The sequence below is a fragment of the Camelus ferus genome, chromosome 14 (assembly GCF_009834535.1).
Source record: "Camelus ferus isolate YT-003-E chromosome 14, BCGSAC_Cfer_1.0, whole genome shotgun sequence".
Classification (NCBI taxonomy): Eukaryota; Metazoa; Chordata; class Mammalia; order Artiodactyla; family Camelidae; genus Camelus; species Camelus ferus.
The window spans coordinates 52735013-52752634 of record NC_045709.1 but is presented as its reverse complement, the minus strand read 5'-3'; the positions used below and the strand labels follow the sequence as shown (position 1 = coordinate 52752634).

Here is a 17622-nt window from a genome sequence, read left to right as displayed (position 1 = left end):
GTGACTCAGTCATGTGACACTGCGGTCAACTGGAACGAGGGCTGAAGACATGTGCTACCCGATCTACTTCTAATCATGCATATTGATACACGTTAACTGTAATTATTACTAATCCCAACGCGCATCTAACAAAGGCCACGTTATGCCCAGATTGTGACATATTTTGTGAAAGTATCACAATTAAGAATGACTGTATTTCACATTCTAATTTGAAGTACCGAGTGCAAAAAGAAAAAGGAAGTGCTCCCTTGTCAACACTGGTCATTGTGCTGCACATCTGCAGTTTCCAGAACCAGAGGCCTCTGAGTCTGCAGATAAGCACCAACTTGCAAAAGCAAACGCTGTTGCAGACAACGCCGAGCATTAACAGCAATGATTCTGACTTTACTTACTGCTGTTTTCAAGAAATGAAAGCACGCAAGTCAAGGCCATGCCACTATGCAACTGAATCAGTAACAGAAGAAAAACATTAGTGGTCACGAGACAAAGGATGCATCATTCTTACATCTCAAGGATGGTAATGTCCTACTAAGTAGGTAATACATGCTGTCTACACCAGGCAAAATTCTATTACTGAATATCTGACAACTTCAAAATCTAAACCCAGAGAGAACTCAGCATTCTAATAACAGTCCAATGTCAACACAGTGGAGTAGCATCAGGTAGGTTAAGAACCACAGATAAGAACCACAAACAAAAATACTCCATTACCACAACTAGGAGTGTGTATACGTGTATGTGGGCAAACAATGATGGAACTGTATTGGCTCAGTGATTTTTCTGCTTACAAACAAGCTAAATCACACTAGGAGAAGCATTAGAAGGGGCAGAGGCAATGGAGACAGACACTTCTTAAAAAAAGTTTTAAATGAAATGAAAAAACATAAATAACTTCTACTCATGAATTCCATTATCTTGAACAACTAATGGCTAACGTCCAGGGCCAACACAATGATGCAACATCTAAATATGTTGAACTGGTGAGGCATAGAAAGCTCTACCTGTGACAAAGAGATGACGTGATTTTTATAAAAGACCATCAACACACTGTAGCAACATAACTTTCCTGACTCATCCTTGAGAGTTTGAACTCTCCCCCAGACAGAAGTTCCTTGAGGGTACCTTTAGAGACTCAGGATTCCCACAGTGCGTGGCACCTAGCAGGTGCTCAAGATGTCAGACTTCCAATGAGCAGATTATTTTCATTAAGCAAATCTTGGAAAAACTCTTAAAATATTCCAGAAAATATTTTAGAAGGGTTAGAACACTTCATATTACAGCCATGCCCCGTCTCTTTTTTTCTTCCTTCTTCAAATATTTCTATGTTGCCTTCTATGTATGGGCCAGGCCTTCTGCAAGGTACTGGAGACTTAAGAGTCTAAAAGAGAGACGCGTGCGCGCACGCGCGCATACACACACACAAACACACACACACACACACACACACACACACACACACACTCAAGGGCTATGACAGAAAGACTTGGTGGGGACCCAGGGGAGGAAGTGGTCAATCCCTTCTGCAAAAGGGTGGGGACTTAAAATTGTGGAGAAGGCTGTTATCATTAAGAAAGATTGTGGATAGAGAGATGGAACTTTGGAGAATAGGAACATTGAAAAGGTAGGTAAAGGGAGAGGAGTGAACAGGAGGGATGTAGTAGAAATATCAAGGTCAACTTAAAATATCATACTGGGGAATTCAGTTAACCTAGGTCTCCATTTTGTTATCTGTGAAAGGCTCAAATACTTCCAGACATTAATGAGATAAGGAATGTTAGCTATATATTAGCAATGCCCCTACATAAATTGGCATTGCATCCCCTTAAAACAGGAATAGTCAACATTTATTGAGTTTACTAAACATTGTCCTTAGAGTTTTCTATGTATTAGTGCATTTAATCCTCACAATAACCACAGCACAGGTGTTAGCAACAAGCCCCACCATATAGATTAGGAAACCGAGGCACAGAGATACTAAATCATTTGCCTAAGGTTACAGAGTTAATGCGTGGTAACTGAAACAGGAAAGTAAGGAGACGGATTCTTTGATCCTCACTCTGTTCTGCCTCCCTTCATTTTAAAGATTCAGATAATCACATCTTCTAAGACACCTCACAGGATCGTTATGAAGAATAAATGGAATGATAAGCATGAAACTGCATAAAACTATTAAAAAAAAAAGGCTTAAGAACAAAACATCATGGAAAGGTGATTCTGACAATGTACACTAACCATTTCCTGAGGAAAGCAGACCTCACTGCTTCCCTTCATAGAGGAGCGTTAAAAATGAGGAGTTTGTGGAGACTCACTTTGGAGACCTACCTCTACCACCCGAGGATGAATTATTCACCAGCAATATAACCAGGCAGGCCTGGCAGCAAATTATAGATTTCAGGGCCTATTTCTAATTCCACACCAGGTTCCCTTTGTCATGAGGCAGCGTGCGGCAGAGTCAGACACGGATGACGTTTAGATGACTGTCTTGGAGGGGCAGATCACCGGGGGCTGGCATTCGGATAACAGTGATAACTAACACACGGTCTTGCTCTGTCGATAGCTTTCACCTGAACCAACACATTTAAATTTTAACCTGCTGAGCTTCAGGAGGGGGATGTTTCTGTTGCATTGTTACCCCAGAGGAAAGTGGTGGTGAGGAGTCTGATGACTGGCTTAAGGCCAGCCAGCCAATAAAAGCATCAGGCAGGATTTGCACTAGCATCCCCTGACCCTAGAGCCCGTGCCTGTTCCACTGAGCTGTTTGGATTTGCATTTTTATATTTATTCACCCCAGGTCAGTCTTCAAGGCCTTAAAAATTCCTGGAGAAGAGCAATCTACATTCAGTACTTCAGAGGCTGCATCTCCCTCTGTGGCCAATTATGCCACTAGCGTTGCTCTGATGGACATTTCTTGGAGAGTAAATGATGCTCCCCTGTGAGCTTTAGGAAGCCCTTTCTGGCGTGTGCGCTGGGACCAGGGCCCAAAGCTGCTACACCCCTGGGGAGGTCCAGCCCCTCAGCTCTTGGGAAGATAAACGACTTAACTCTTTATATCAACATGGATTTGATACTTTGCACAGTGCCACTTAAAATTCAGGACCTGCTGAGTGAACTGATTGATTGAAAAGAAAGATATTTATTTTTTGTTCAGCGGACAATGTCCTATGTCTTAAATTCTGTCAAACCACAGGGCCAGCATTTAAAGTTCGTTTCAAATACTATTTCCAGAGTTGTGATGTTTGTGGGTGTCCGTATCTTTGAAGGCGTGGCAATAAAAATCAGGAGGTTGGTTTTCAAATCCATCAATATACACAAGAAACAAAAAAACCTATGGAATTAAGAACACCCAAGGGACAAAGCCCATCCAGGAGGTGACCCTTTTTTATTGGACTCATTACAAGGAAATGGAAAAGGGCAAGCTTTTATTAATCAAGCTCTTTTCACTCAGCCATGAAGAACTACTAGGTGGGAAGAAAGCTAAGAGACAGGGTGTTAATGTAAGCCTGATAATTAAATTCAGAATCAAGTAGATCAGAGGGCAGGGTGTAAATGTTAAAGTCAGGTGGAGGTAAGAATTGAAATCCTAATCCTTTATAATACTACATAGTTTGTGGAAACAAAAAAAGAGAAATGGAAAGCTATCAAATAGATGTATTTTGAAAGCACCAAAAAAGGAGGTTACATTTAAGAAAAAAGTGAACAGTGACAAAAAATACCACTGAGGCATTCTGTAGCATTCTGCCTTCCACAGTAATAAGGTGCTTTCCTACAAAATCTCCTCCATGTATTTTCACATCATCCCTGTGAAAAAATAGGCAAGCGCAGGCATGAGGGACTCGTTCTTGCCCCAGATCAGATAAGAGAGTGACAGAAGAGGCCCCAATCTCTGAAATCCAGGTCAATATTCTGCTATTATCCTTCAAACGTTTTGTCGAATATAGTAATTATAATCACAGAAAGGGTAGAGATGATGTAACCAATGTTTGAAGACGTTTCTAAGATGAAAAAATTCTTGTTGCCTCCTGAATCTGAGTATTTCTACTTTTCTTAAAATAAGGAATGGGAAACAACCATGAAAACGTGGACAGGAAGCCACCAAAGTCAGGGGATTGTGGTTCTGATCCTAGCTCAAATTCGCTGTGCGAACTTGGACAAAATTCTTTAGACTCCCTGGGCTTCAGTTTTCCTACAAATAAAATATGGATGTTGGGATTAATCATTTTATTGATCGGTATGTCCTGAGCCTGCTGGACCAGGTGCTGTGCAGGAGGCCAGGAAATCATGGTCCTGACAATGGAGTGTTTGCCATCTGGGGATGAAAAGATGGGAAGACCATCACACACAGGCAAACAATCGTGATGACAGTACATGGTGATGAGGATGATAACATGGGTCATATAGTGGCATCGGATCAGAGAAGAAGAGGCTCATGGGATTAGGGACTGTAGGGAAGACTTTGCACAGAAGAGAATCCTTAAGCTGAGTTTCCTTGCTAATCAAGGTGTTTTGGAAAACATACGTTCAGTGTGGCTGGAATGTAGGGTCCATGGAGGATGGGAACATTTAGGGAAAGTGAGGTGGAAAAGGAGGAAAAGAATCTTGCAAAGGGTCTCATAAGTTGCACTAAGGGCTTTGGACATCTAAACGATGGGACGGCAGAGCCGTAAAGAGAGGAGCAATCCCATTTACGTTTTACAAACATTGCTGCAGGCATGGGGAAGGCTGGATCTGGGGTGGGGGAGAGTGGAAAGAATCTGAGACCAAAAAGAGACCAGTTAGGAGCTTAGGTTAGTATTTCAGGCAAGAGATGATGAAGGCATGTGGGATGAAGAAGAGCCAACACTGCCAAAAAATACTTAGGAGGAGGAACGCTAGGCTGGGTGATGAAATGGATGTTGGTTTTGACAGAGTTGGAGTTACTACGATGCTTCTGCCTTGTGTGACTGTGTGGGTGCGGAACAGAAAGAAAGAAAAGTGGGCTTGGAGGATCTGAACAAATAGATTCTTTTCAATTCTGAAGTCTTTACATGGAAGGGAGAGGTCAGGGCACTTGGTGTTTTGCGAAAAGATGCCTTCATGTATTAAGATCTACTTATTTAGTTGGGTGTCTCACCAACTAGCCCTAGGTTGGACCGATACCGGGGCAGGCGGCATCATTTTATGATGGACTGTGGAGAGCACGCTGAGGTGGGGCAAAGAAAGTGACGGAAACTCACAATTGTCAGTTTGTGCCCTGAGGACAGGTGTGGGCTGCCTTAGGTGCACAGATACAGTTTCTGTCTGATTTACCCCTGGGTATCTGTGACTCCACACTGTGCATCACAGCCGCCAGCTGATGTTTCGAAAAATTGTAATCTTCAGCTTTTCTTCATCTCAAAAACTTTTCTGTCCCTCCTCATCAAACACAGACACATCCACACCCTTGTCAGGTGTCATTTATATACTGGTGATGCCCACACTTGTATCTACAGACCTGCCCTCTCCTCTAAGCTCCCAGCCACAACCACAGGTGCTCAGACAAAAAACTAGGTATCATCCTTGACTCCTCTCTTTTCTCCATTTCCTTCCATAAGCCAATGCTGTTGACACTGCCTTCAACATCCATCCCAATTTCCTCCACTCCTCTCTCCAGTGGTACCACTCTTGTCCGAGCCACCATCCCCTTCCTCCTCATCCACTGCCCCAGCATCCTCATTTAGCCCTCTGCTTCCGCTCTCATAATCCTTTCTCCAGAGTAGCCAGGATGAGCCTTGAAAATATACACATAGACATCTGGTCCTTTCATTCTCCTCCCACGGTCCGGTTACACCTAGACCACAGGCTGTGCCACCTTCTGTCCCGGCCACCCTCTCTGAACTTACCGTGTTCCACCCACGCCTCACTCACTTTTTTATGTTCCTTGAATTCTCCAAATGTGTTCCCACCCCGGGGCCTTTGTGTGAGTCGTTTCAAGCACCTGGACAGTTTCCTCCAGATGCTCACACAGCTGGCTCCTTCTCACTCATCTCCCAGCTGGCGCGTCCCCTGCTTTCCAGAGGTTTTCTCCAACCAAACCCCTTGGATGGTTCCAGTCACCTCCAATCATATCCTGGTTATACTTTCCTCAGAGCACGTGTCACCCCCAGACATGTGCTAGCTTTTTATCTTACTCGACTGCACGGTAAGCTCTGTGAGAGTGGGAGCCCGTCTGTCTTACCTAACACAGTATCCACAGAGTGCAGAAAAGCAGCCAGATCATTGCAGGAGCCATAATTTCACTGAATAAGGAACAAACAAATGAACACAAAAAATTCTAGAAAGTGATGATGATGCTATGATGCTATGAGTTTAAAAAAAAAAAAAACCAACACTTCTGGCAATTTTAAAAGTGATCAGGTTTGCAAGTGACATGGAATGTAAACACTTACATTGCCACTTAAAATTAAATACAAGTGAAGAAAAAGAACAAAAATGGTAAGCAGGTAAAAGCCCACAAGGCAGGTAGGCAGGGAAGAGATTCAGCTAATGCAACCTAGGAAAGCAGTAGGCTTTAAAATAAACAAGGAACACGGGCACATTCTGATCGCTACCCTCATTTTCTAAAAGGTATGCTGATCCCTTCTGGTATTTTTTGAAGCTTCCCCCGCCAACCCCCTGAAAACCATCGTCAGTAACATTCAATCAAGTCTCCCATTCATTCAGGAGAGGAGAGAGGGGCCGACGCATGAACTCACACAAATATTCCCTCTGGATTTTCTCACCTTTCCAGGACAATATGCTTTGTTTTAGTGCTCCAGGAGGCACCCTCCACAAAGACTACGGTGGGAAGAGTGCCCCCTGGGGTTGTGCAATATGGCAGTCCTGAAAAGTGAGAACCGCCAGCCAAATGTGGCAGGACATTTCTGGCTGTCTAGACCTCTTTATGAGGGAGGATTTTCCCTTTAAAATGTCCCAATAAGACTAAAAAAAAAAGCTAGTGCTGTGTACAGCCAGTTCCTAATAACCAAAATGAAAATGGGCTAAATCACACATTATTCTTGAGCCTGGTATGGCACTGGTTTTAAAGCTATCAGGCATAACTCAGGGGAGTCTCGGGATCCCTTCCTCTTAATGGTATTCCCAGGACCCTCTGCTCTCATCCCATAGGTCTCCCTCCTACCGGTGCTTTCTCAAGAGACAGGAGAGCATCAGCCAGCCACACAATGCAATGAGAAGATAGCCTTCGAGGAGCTCCTGAGGCAAGAATTGAAATACATGGTGTGGATTATGGAAAAGACATTCTCTCTTGGCCAAGCTTATAATGACTCCTCCAAATAATTGAGACTGCATTGTACAGGAGGACTTCCAACGACTTCACAGGTGTTTTTATGATCAATGACAAGGCCACTGTCCACAAAATTAGAAAATCCCCGCTAGGGTCAGCACAATCTCGTAGGAAATACTGGCACACCACCAGTGCGGAAGGGGACAGACTGAGTCTAGTCCCACCTAGAGGCAGAGACTGAGTCAACTGGTGCCATTTCCGTTTTTTTTTTTTAAATAATTAATTTTTAAAAGTTGAAATCTAATCATTTTATTTTTTTAATAATTTTTTTTGGGGGGGAGGTATTTGGTTTATTTGTTTATTTTTAGAGGCGGTACTAGGGATTGAACCCAGGCCCTTGTGCATGCTAAGCATGCGCTCTATCACTTGAGCTATACCTCCCCCCAGGTATAGTCAGTTTACAAGTTGTGTCAATTTCTGGTGTACGGTATAATGTCTCAGTCATACATATACTTACATATATTCCTTTTTATATTCTTTTTTATTGTAAGTTACTGCAAGATATTGAATGTACTTCCCTGTGCTATACAGTATGAACTTGCCGTTTATCTATTTTATATACAGTAGTTAGTGTCTGCAAATCTCGAACGATACTACAGCAATGCCTCCTCTCAAGATCACGCCTGAGCGTTCACGGCACACTCTCCATTTCCATCTATCAACTTGTACCTCTAGGTGGCAGCAACTTCCTTCTGTTCTCCACACCCTTGCCTTTGGTCTTTTGTTTCCTACCTCCAGTATAATTCCATCCTTCCTTCTCTTTCTCAGATAAACACTTTATAGCCTGTAAAGTTTGGGGAAGATTATTGTAAACCATTTTCACTGTAAAAAAAATCAGTCCATTCCCTCGGTTAAGACAGAGGGTTCTTCAAAGAGTACAAAATAATTCAGGTCTAAAGTGAAAAATAATAGAAAGCTATTTTCTTTCTTTCTCCAGACCTATGAACTCTAAGGAAAGCAATGTTTCTTTTTCCTTGCAGTCCTCTAAGGAAAAAAGGCAATGAGTAGAGGAATTGAAAAATAGGTGGAATCGGAGAGATTTCTATTTTACAATAACATTAATTTAATCCTATGGGGAATTAAATCATTGCTTTCTAAAGGGTATAACCCCATATGCCCATGTATGAAGGTGTTCCAAGTATACATTATAGGATGGAAGAGAAGATTCAATGGTCACACAGAATTGGTAACATACAGAGTTACCCTTCTGTTTATTTGACCTTCAGAGAAACTGAAGAAAACTGGCTTCCTCTGTAACCTAAAAAGCTATCATTTCTGCTTGGAATATAATCTGTACCCCTTCCTGGAACATGAATTTACCTCACGTATCAAACCACAGTCCTACCCACATACACTCACCTGCTCAGGATTCTAAATTGTTACAGTTAAGAACGACCCAAGATACTGTATAGCACAGGGAACAATATTCAGTATCTTGCAATAAACCATAGTGGAAAATAATATGAAAAAATATATATGTATAACTGAATCCCTTTGCTGTACACCAGAAATACAACATTGTAAATCAACTGTACTTCAATATAAATACATATATATATGTGTGTGTGTATATATATATATATATACACACACACAAAAGAGAAGGACCCAAGAGAGTTGAAGTATAGTCTTATTTGAGGCTATAGTAACTGCTAGAATTGTCAAAAAAAAAAAAAAAATCACCCAGTCAGTAGTACCTAGGTCTTATGAAGTACTTTCTTTCAAGGTGACACTATGACAAGTATTAACCTCTTTTGCACTCTTCCTAAGACCGAATTTAAATATTTTGGGTCAGACACCATTCATTCATTCATTCATTCATTCAATAGAAGTATAAGCACTGATTTTGTTTCAGTGACAAATCTATACCAGAACCCAAGCTTGTAGAATCAAGCTTTATTTATTTCATAGGAGGTTCCTCTACTTTATTAATCTTTTCACAATAACTAAGTATGTTTGGCTTTAAAGGCTGCATTTTAAAATATGTGATTCGAAGTAGGATTTCTGGGAAAATGGATGGTTTAAATGGATTAGGATCAAAAACTCTAAGCTTCAATAAGAAGGAAGTTTATGTTGATGAAAGATTCTTCTTATGTTTTGGACATTCCAGGGTAAGACCCGGGAGAAGCCACTGAGTTTAGTTACTAATCGTAGGAGTGCCTTCATCTTCCAAAGTGTAAGAAAAGATTGCCTCCATGGACTAAGTTCATTAACTACCTTTAATGGCAGCTTCTAGTTCACTGGGTAACAGAGCAAGTGGACGGTGCTGGTTTATGAAGCATCGTCTTTCCCATCACTGTTTGGTACCAGCACCTCCTCTTCCTTTGGGAAACTCCTCATGATGCATGGTTTCAATGGGACTGTTAACCTAGGCACCCTCCCCAACTCGGCAAAGGGCTGGGCACCGGCGCCAGGCTGGCTGATCACACTCTGGTTTCCTCTACTGTCATCGAGGAGCTGGAGCTGACTCCCTCTAGCTCTGCACCTGCTTATTCAATCCTGCCCCCTGGACCTGGGGTGCTGTCCTGCTCCCTGGGTTTCCTGATGCCCAGCTCCTCTGTTTTTCCTTTGACTTTGTAACCTACCTTGTACATCCTTCAACAAAATTACCTTTTGCTTAAGTTAGACAGACTCAGTTGGTTTCCATTACTTGCAACAAAAGAACCTCATGTGATAAAGGAGACTGAAGTGAATGAAAATTTAGACAGAGGTAATGGTTACAGACAGAGGGTTCCAGCAGGGTCCTCAGTTCTCCAGCTACTTATTAGCTGAGGGCTTATGTGGAGCAGCTGTGACCAAAACCTGTGTGCTGTCGGGGTAATTACGTCACACACTAGCTACAATTCTTTTAAAACTGATGAAAAGAAATACATTACTTATGAGGATACTGATCCTTCCTTAGGTAATCTAGCTCCATGCTAAGAAACGTAATACATAGCCAATGCGAAGGAAATGAATGTGAAAACTTTATGAAAACCTAGTCAGCTGAGAAAAATTATAGTAAGATGAGGAGGTATTTAATGTTAAAATTATTCACTGTCCATGTGCTATATTGAGAAATCTCCATGGCCAGAAAGGTAACACTGCCAATAAGACTGATGGATGAAAATCAAAACAAAACTGCTGGTACCCAAGCCTTCCCAGAGGGAAATCCCCTTAAGATTTACAATTCTGAGCGGTATTTCCAGCACATTCAAGAATACATAAGGGTTTCTGATGAGGTCCTAATATTAAGTCATTATTCTTTCAAATATATATTTAGAAGACAGTTTTGGTTAGCTAATTCTTTAGCCTAAATATATTCACTGTGAAGGACAGTGGCTTGTCTAGATGCTTATAAAATAAGATCTTTCCTCATTTTAATTTGATATGTTAATTATAACATAACTTGTACCGGTGCTAGTATAGATATGTATTTTTCAATATTAGGACAGGTTTTTTTCTGCATTATTCATTAATGACTCCCCACAGCCCTTTATTCTGCCTGTTTCATTATAACACAACCATTATTTTCAAGTTCTACATGTGAACAAGTTGAACAGGGAGAGGGCTGTGATGGAGGGAAATGCACGCTGCACAACTTAAAACTATAAAGAGCTGGAGTTCAAGGTGCTTTCCCAGAGTGAATCATGAGTCCTGATTGTGTGAATGTTAAATAGCCTTTATGTTGTATAAAACCAAGCTAAGAAACAACAATTACGTGAAAAATACTAATCCCAGAATGACAAACAAGTCATTTTGTTATGTTTCTTCTGCTTTCATTGGACTTCATTTGCTCTTCTCTTTCTGGTTTCCTAAGGTAGAAAATTGAGATTATTGATTTGAGATCGTTCCTCTTTTTTAATACACGCATATAAGGCTATAAATTTCCTTCTAAGCACTACTACTGATGCATCTGACAAATCCTGGTAAGCTGTGTTTTCATTTATAGTTGACCTTAAAAAATACGGATTTGTACTATGTGCATCCATTTATATGTGGATTTTTTTCAATAGGAACGCACTACATTACTACACCACCTGCTGTTGGCTGAATCTGTGAACAGAGGACCGTGGATACAGGGGCTGACTGTACACAGACTTTCAACTGTGTGGGGTCAGCGATCCTAACTCTGCTTCTTCAAGGGTCAACTGTACTTAAAAGTATTTTTAAATTTCTCTTGCAATTTCTTCTTTGACTCATGTATTATTTACAAGTGTGTTGTTCAGCCTTCATGTATTTTTCGATTTTTTCAGACAAATCCTTTTAAATACTGAACTAAAATTAGTTAATACATTTTATTCCACGACAGTACCACACCTAGCCACAGGGCTGAGGAGATGCCAGTAATAACAGGGAGTCCACCAACATGCCCAAGGAGACAGTAATATGGTTCTGGGCAGCAGGTTGGTAAAAACAAATTACTGATGGACTTTTAATAGAAAAATGTCTCATAAGTGGTGACCTTTTAGCTCAGCATGATCTTATAGCCTTAATTCTCCCATAATTAGAAAATAATTGTAGAAAATAATCTTTAATTTTTCCCCCAAATCATCTTCATAAGGGACGGAAGCAACACCAGACAGAGGAATCAGCTGATGTTAAAAGCAATGTGAAACACTTTTATCATGAGGTTTCTTGCTGCAATTCTGGGTAATAAGAGAATTTAAGAAAATTAAACCAAAGGTCGTGAAGAAGGTTAAACTGAAAGATGGCACGCAAGTTTAAAGTATACAGAACTGTCTCCAAGCTAAATTTGAGGAGGTGGTAGAAGTGAAGAAAGAATTTAAGAGCTGGATTATAACCAAAGCAGAGAGATGAATTTGGAGGGATTTTAAATGCAGCAACACTGAGGAGGTCCTTCTTTTCATTGCAATTCAGTAGACAGACAACCTGCAAACTGTTCATGATTCTATGAACTGTAGCCCTCTTTCTGAATGTGTTATCAAACCTTGGAGAGAACACACTTCCAAATGAAATCTAAAGGCAACCTGCTGTTACTTATTTGCCAACACTTATGAATTGGAGAAGAAAAAAAAAAGTCCAGGCAGGCATTCTGGGAACTGGAATTTTCACATATTAAAGTTCAGACAGAGTATCATAATTTTTGCCCTGTAAGTCAAGAAGCAGTGAAAGGCTCTGGTAATTAAAATAACATAGTCAATATTATCTATAAATAATGAGCGTGCAAGGATCTGCAAGCTGATGAGTAAACATTTTGGCAGGGAGTAACTGCCACATACTGGAATGGAAAGCAATGTCTTTATCAGGCCTTTCCTATTTCTTCTTTCTCTTCCTCCACCACATCCATCTCATGGGAATCTCCCAGACAAAAGCCTTCTGCTTAGCGTGTAATGAATTAAACATCCATCTTATTTAATCTGCAGCATTTCCCTTGCTCTGCCCACAGGTAATGAACTGCCACGAGGCAGAAAGACGACTGGCCGGGAGGGCAGAGCCCTGGGTGCAGAGACCCTCCCTGCCTCGAGAGAAGCCCCTGACCACGGCAGGTAGACAGATGACAGCTGCCTTAATGTTCAAAATGGCCCTGATCTGCTTTCAGAGATCCAGAAAACTCCAAGCATGAACTGGTGTCTTATTTTACATCTCACATCATCACAGGCCTGTTTCCGATTGCTCACCAATTTTCCAAGAGCAATTACTTTTTTATATCACTTGGTAATTTACTCTTCTTTGAATATATCACATATGCATCTTTGCTCAGTTTTGTGTGACCTGCTGGCCCACATCTGACATGCAACACATTTTGGTCTTCGGAGCTCCATTCCTACCTTTGTAAGGTGAGGGGTGGAACTGGACTTGATGATGCTTCCAGCTCCTTTCCAGCCCTGTAATGGACCACAATTGCACTTGGAAATGTTCTCTGCCTCCTTAAAGGGCTAGTTCTACATCAACTTTCTGAAAGGTTTCCAGTATCAACAGCTCTACTGCCTTCCTCTATTAAGGCTGAAAGTTTAAACATGAAGGAACATTCTTGATTAATGACAAAAATCCATACTCATTATATCCTTCAAAAGGATGCTATGAGGTCATGCGGAACATTTGTGACTGTATGCATATAAATGTTTAAGTTCATTGGAGCACTGCACATCCAACAATAAAACATCAAAGTGTGAAAAGGCTCTTACCACCCTGCAAAGAATTTGTGACACAGGACTGTTTGCTTCCAAATGTGAAATAGGATTCACACCCAGGATGTGTCATAATTTGCATGGATACTCCTATTAAAACTGGAGTTTCTTCTGTACACAGTGACAGAACATCTCAGGCATGTTGGTCAGAAATGAATCATAATTTAGACTGGTGGTGGCAGCAACCAGTTAGTTAGAGAAAATTAATCCCATTTTACTGATGACAATTCCTATTAACAATGCCTAATCTTCTCCATCTTCACATATGGAGTCCATAGTGTCTATTACATGACACACACATATCTGTGTCACACAGTAGCCCTGGATGGATGTTTTAGGTACACAGCACAACCAGCATTACCACCATCATCACACAACTATATGCACCCAAGTCCTTGAAAACTTTGGGACTAGAGAAGGATGGAGGGGAAAATGGAGAAAAAAGAATAGAAAGCTAAAAATGAGCTTATGTATACATGTATGTTCTTAATTCGCACACTGTTCTGGAAATTTGGGGAGCTTTAAATCAACTTCAATGTTCAGTTCAGAGATATTCCCCACCAGGGAGATATCCCCTCCCTACCCTGTTCCAATCTACACATCTACACCAAATACAATCTACACATCTACACCAAATACAATCTACAAGTCTACACCAAATACAATCTACACATCTACACCAAATACAAGTTACAGATTTCTGGAATAGCTTTGAGAAGACAAGAGCCGAAAGATGACTTGGAAACAGCCACTCTCTGTGGGTTTGATATCAGAATATAACAGCTTCAAGCAAAAAGATCTATGAAGAAAAAAAGCCTACTTGCATATTCAAATCTCTCATAAGGTTTGCCCCATTTCCCTCCATGTGCCCCAATGGTAGCAAGATATTTTTTCCTGGCATTATCATAGGCAAGAAAAAACAGAATATGCTCTTCTCAAGGTTTTTAATCACCACTGGACAAAGGAAGGTATGAAAGAGGAGAGCTGGGACACATGACATGGAGGATGAAATTCACATCCTGAGCCTCAAAGGCTTCCTCAATCCTCAAATCAACAAATATTCCTAGAGTGGGAGGCCAGTGAGGGGAGAGCCACTGTGACAGACAGGGTTTACGTCTGGCCTGGGTGGCTAACTCTGATTAATAGAATATTAAATGAGTTGTACAATGATCTCATGTTCTTTATTGGGGTGCTAATAAATTCTGCAAGAAGTTCTCAATGCCACCCTTTAGTCCCTGGGAGTGAGCAGTTACAGCTGACCTGCCTCATCTGTCATTGGACTTCTTACATCCTGGTGCTTTCAGCTCCTTCCTGGTTATATACATTTTTTAAACCACATTTTCTTTCCATTCCAGCAGGTTTGTTTGTCTTGAACAGACATTCTTTTCCCCACATTTCTTCAGCTCCAGAGGCAACGCTGCCACAGGAATGAGGCCAGAAGAGACCGCCTCTCATATTAACATTACACAAAGAAAAACACTACTTAAAATGTTAAGCCGTCTTTACTCAATGGTAAACGTTGGTTTGATAACTCAACCACAGCCATCGACATTTACAATCTCCCAACTGTCATGCGTTTCCTAGGCATAACTTAGAAGTTCAAGCTTTTTCACCTTTTAAAAGTTTAATTGTTTATTTGACGAACAATCTTTTTTAACTGATTGGAGCGTTTGCTAACTTCACAGCATCAGCCAACATCACTTGCATGTAGCGTTTGCAGATCTAACTTAAGCCAGAACCAAGTCAGTGTTCAACTTGGCATCTAGTTCTATACATTATCCCAAACTTCTTTTTTTGAGGGGAGAACAATGATCACTTTCCTTTCATCTCCATGGCTAGTGTAAGTATTTAAGCCTCCAGGATTTTCAGAGCCAATATTTCACAAAGAAATAGCAAGTGTTTATCACTTAACTAGCTATAGACGCTGGGTGATTTCATTGGGCTTCTTCCTAGCTGGTGATTTATTTCCATGTACCAGCTTCACAGAACTTACCTGAGAAAAACTCAAGACAGTATAGGTAATAGGATTTTTAACTAACTCATGGCCAAATAAAACACACGTATTAAACCCATGTATGCTCCTACTAGAGTTAACTGAGAAATGTTTCCAGGTCTTTGTATATGTGTTTCAATCTACAAAGGAATAGCTTTGTCGACTGTCTGCTTTTCCTATTAATTCTGGGTCTTTACTTTAAACCCTTCTTCTTGGGGGGTGGGTTTTCTGACAGTCCCTTCTTTTATACTTGCCCCCTTCCCTACCACCCACTCCCAAACTAGTCTTAAGTACAGTTGATACCATTTTCCTCTAAACATTATCCTATGACCACATCTCTTAGAGCAATATCCACATTTTACAACATATTCCATATTATTTGTATAGTATCATATAATACAGCCTATTATATATGTCTAATATCACATCCACACCCCACTGTCCTAGAAGACACTGAGCCCCATAAGGACAGAAACCACGTGTTGTTACTTATCTTTCTAATCCAGTGCTTTTCACAGTGCCTGGGAATGTAAATAAATGTTACTGAATAAATAGAAGTTGAGTTTTCTCAAGGATAGTAGTAAAAATCCTTTTTTGTTTTTCTTGGATTACTTCTCTGAAGATAAAAGTGGTTTAAACTTACTAACCAAATGGCATGCTATGAATTACGTAGGAACAGGTTATCAAGACTCAAAATACTCCAAAAAGGAAAAGTGAAGGAAAGAAAATGCGTTATGTACTCAGTGTTCCACATTTAGATGCTGAGAAATGAGCTGTGGAAATCGGATCGCATACCTGACAATGTTGTACTTTATCCATTAGCTGATGCTGCTCACTTGAGTATCTTGTATTGTCTACATGTAATGAAGTTTCCTCAGTACCACGTGCCTTGGACTGAGACAGAATATCAACTCTGTGCAGTCAAAAAAGGACCTAATTTCCCCCTTTCCTTTTATGTAATGGCCAAGAGTATTATTTACCCCTCAGCTTTCCAGGTTTGACAGGAAACAATGCGCTTTAGTGACTGTGAGAGACCAGGAGGGATGCCCCAGCTTTTAGACAGTATGTAAGCAAACGGCTGTTTCCCCTTTGCTCTGTTTCCCTCTCTGTGTGAAAAAGAAAAGCGTAATATTTAACAACATCACCAAGCTATTGTGAGGATTAATTAGATTTAATGGGGGAAGGGAGACAAGCTGATGAGGCATTATTCAAATTCAAAGAATCATTATTTTGTGTCTAAAAATAATCCTGATTTAGGAATAAAGTTAATTTGGAAGCTCAATCTTTGGTAATCATCTTCCACACTTAAAAAAAAAAGCCATAGTTTTTAATCAAAATCCCATTCTAAGCACAATTCAATGAAGGAAGAATGCAGACCTGCAAATTTCCATTCACCTTTGAAGACCGTACACAGTTCAATTCTTCTTTTCTTTTCTTCTTCTTTCCCTCCCTCCTTTTTTTTTTTTTGGAGCTACACTATATATAGAAAGGTTAATGTTGTGAAATGGAGTGTTATAAACAAATATGGATTTAAAATCTACATTGATTTCTTTTCTTTGTTTCATATGAAACATTTGTGAAACACTTTACATTCCCTCTTTAAAAACTGAGTAATCAATGTTCTGCAGTAGAAATAACTCTTCTGGTCATTTCTGGTGCCAACTAAAAATTGGCACTTGCCATCTGCCTCTACAAGGATTAAATCATTAGCCACTGCAGCCACTGACCTTTAATGCACCCTGAAAGGAGTCCAGGGTGGAGATCAGGAATGAAGTGCTCTGGGCTCTGGGGAAAACTGGTAGAACAGGCCTTCAGATGGTTAGATATTTTCAGAAGACTGTATAAGCCCCAATTCTTGTATCTCATCATATCCAGAAAAGCACTAAAATCATTATTGGAGTCATATGCCCTTTGTGACTAGCAGCAACCTTCTGCAAAAATGTGTGCTTGATTGCATGTATCCCCTTTCATCAAAATCACTCAGACACTGACCTTCCTCCCTACCTCCTCGGAGCAGTTCCCCAGAGCTATCTGAAATGCTGTCTCCCAGCTATAGTCCTCACTCTGCCCCAAATAAAACTTAACTCACAATTCCACATTGTGCATTTTTTTTTCAGTTGACACTAGTAAGTTCCATCTCTATTTTTGTTCTCAGGAACTAGTCAGTGAAAGATCTTTGTATCCCTCAAACTAAAAAA

General features: G+C 40.6%; 1 protein-coding gene across 9 annotated transcripts in view; it reads right to left on the bottom strand.

Annotated features, from left to right (window-relative positions):
• Nucleotides 1-17622, bottom strand: part of KLF12 (Kruppel like factor 12) — a 517595-nt gene that overhangs the window by 53440 nt on the left and 446533 nt on the right. The window lies entirely within an intron of this gene.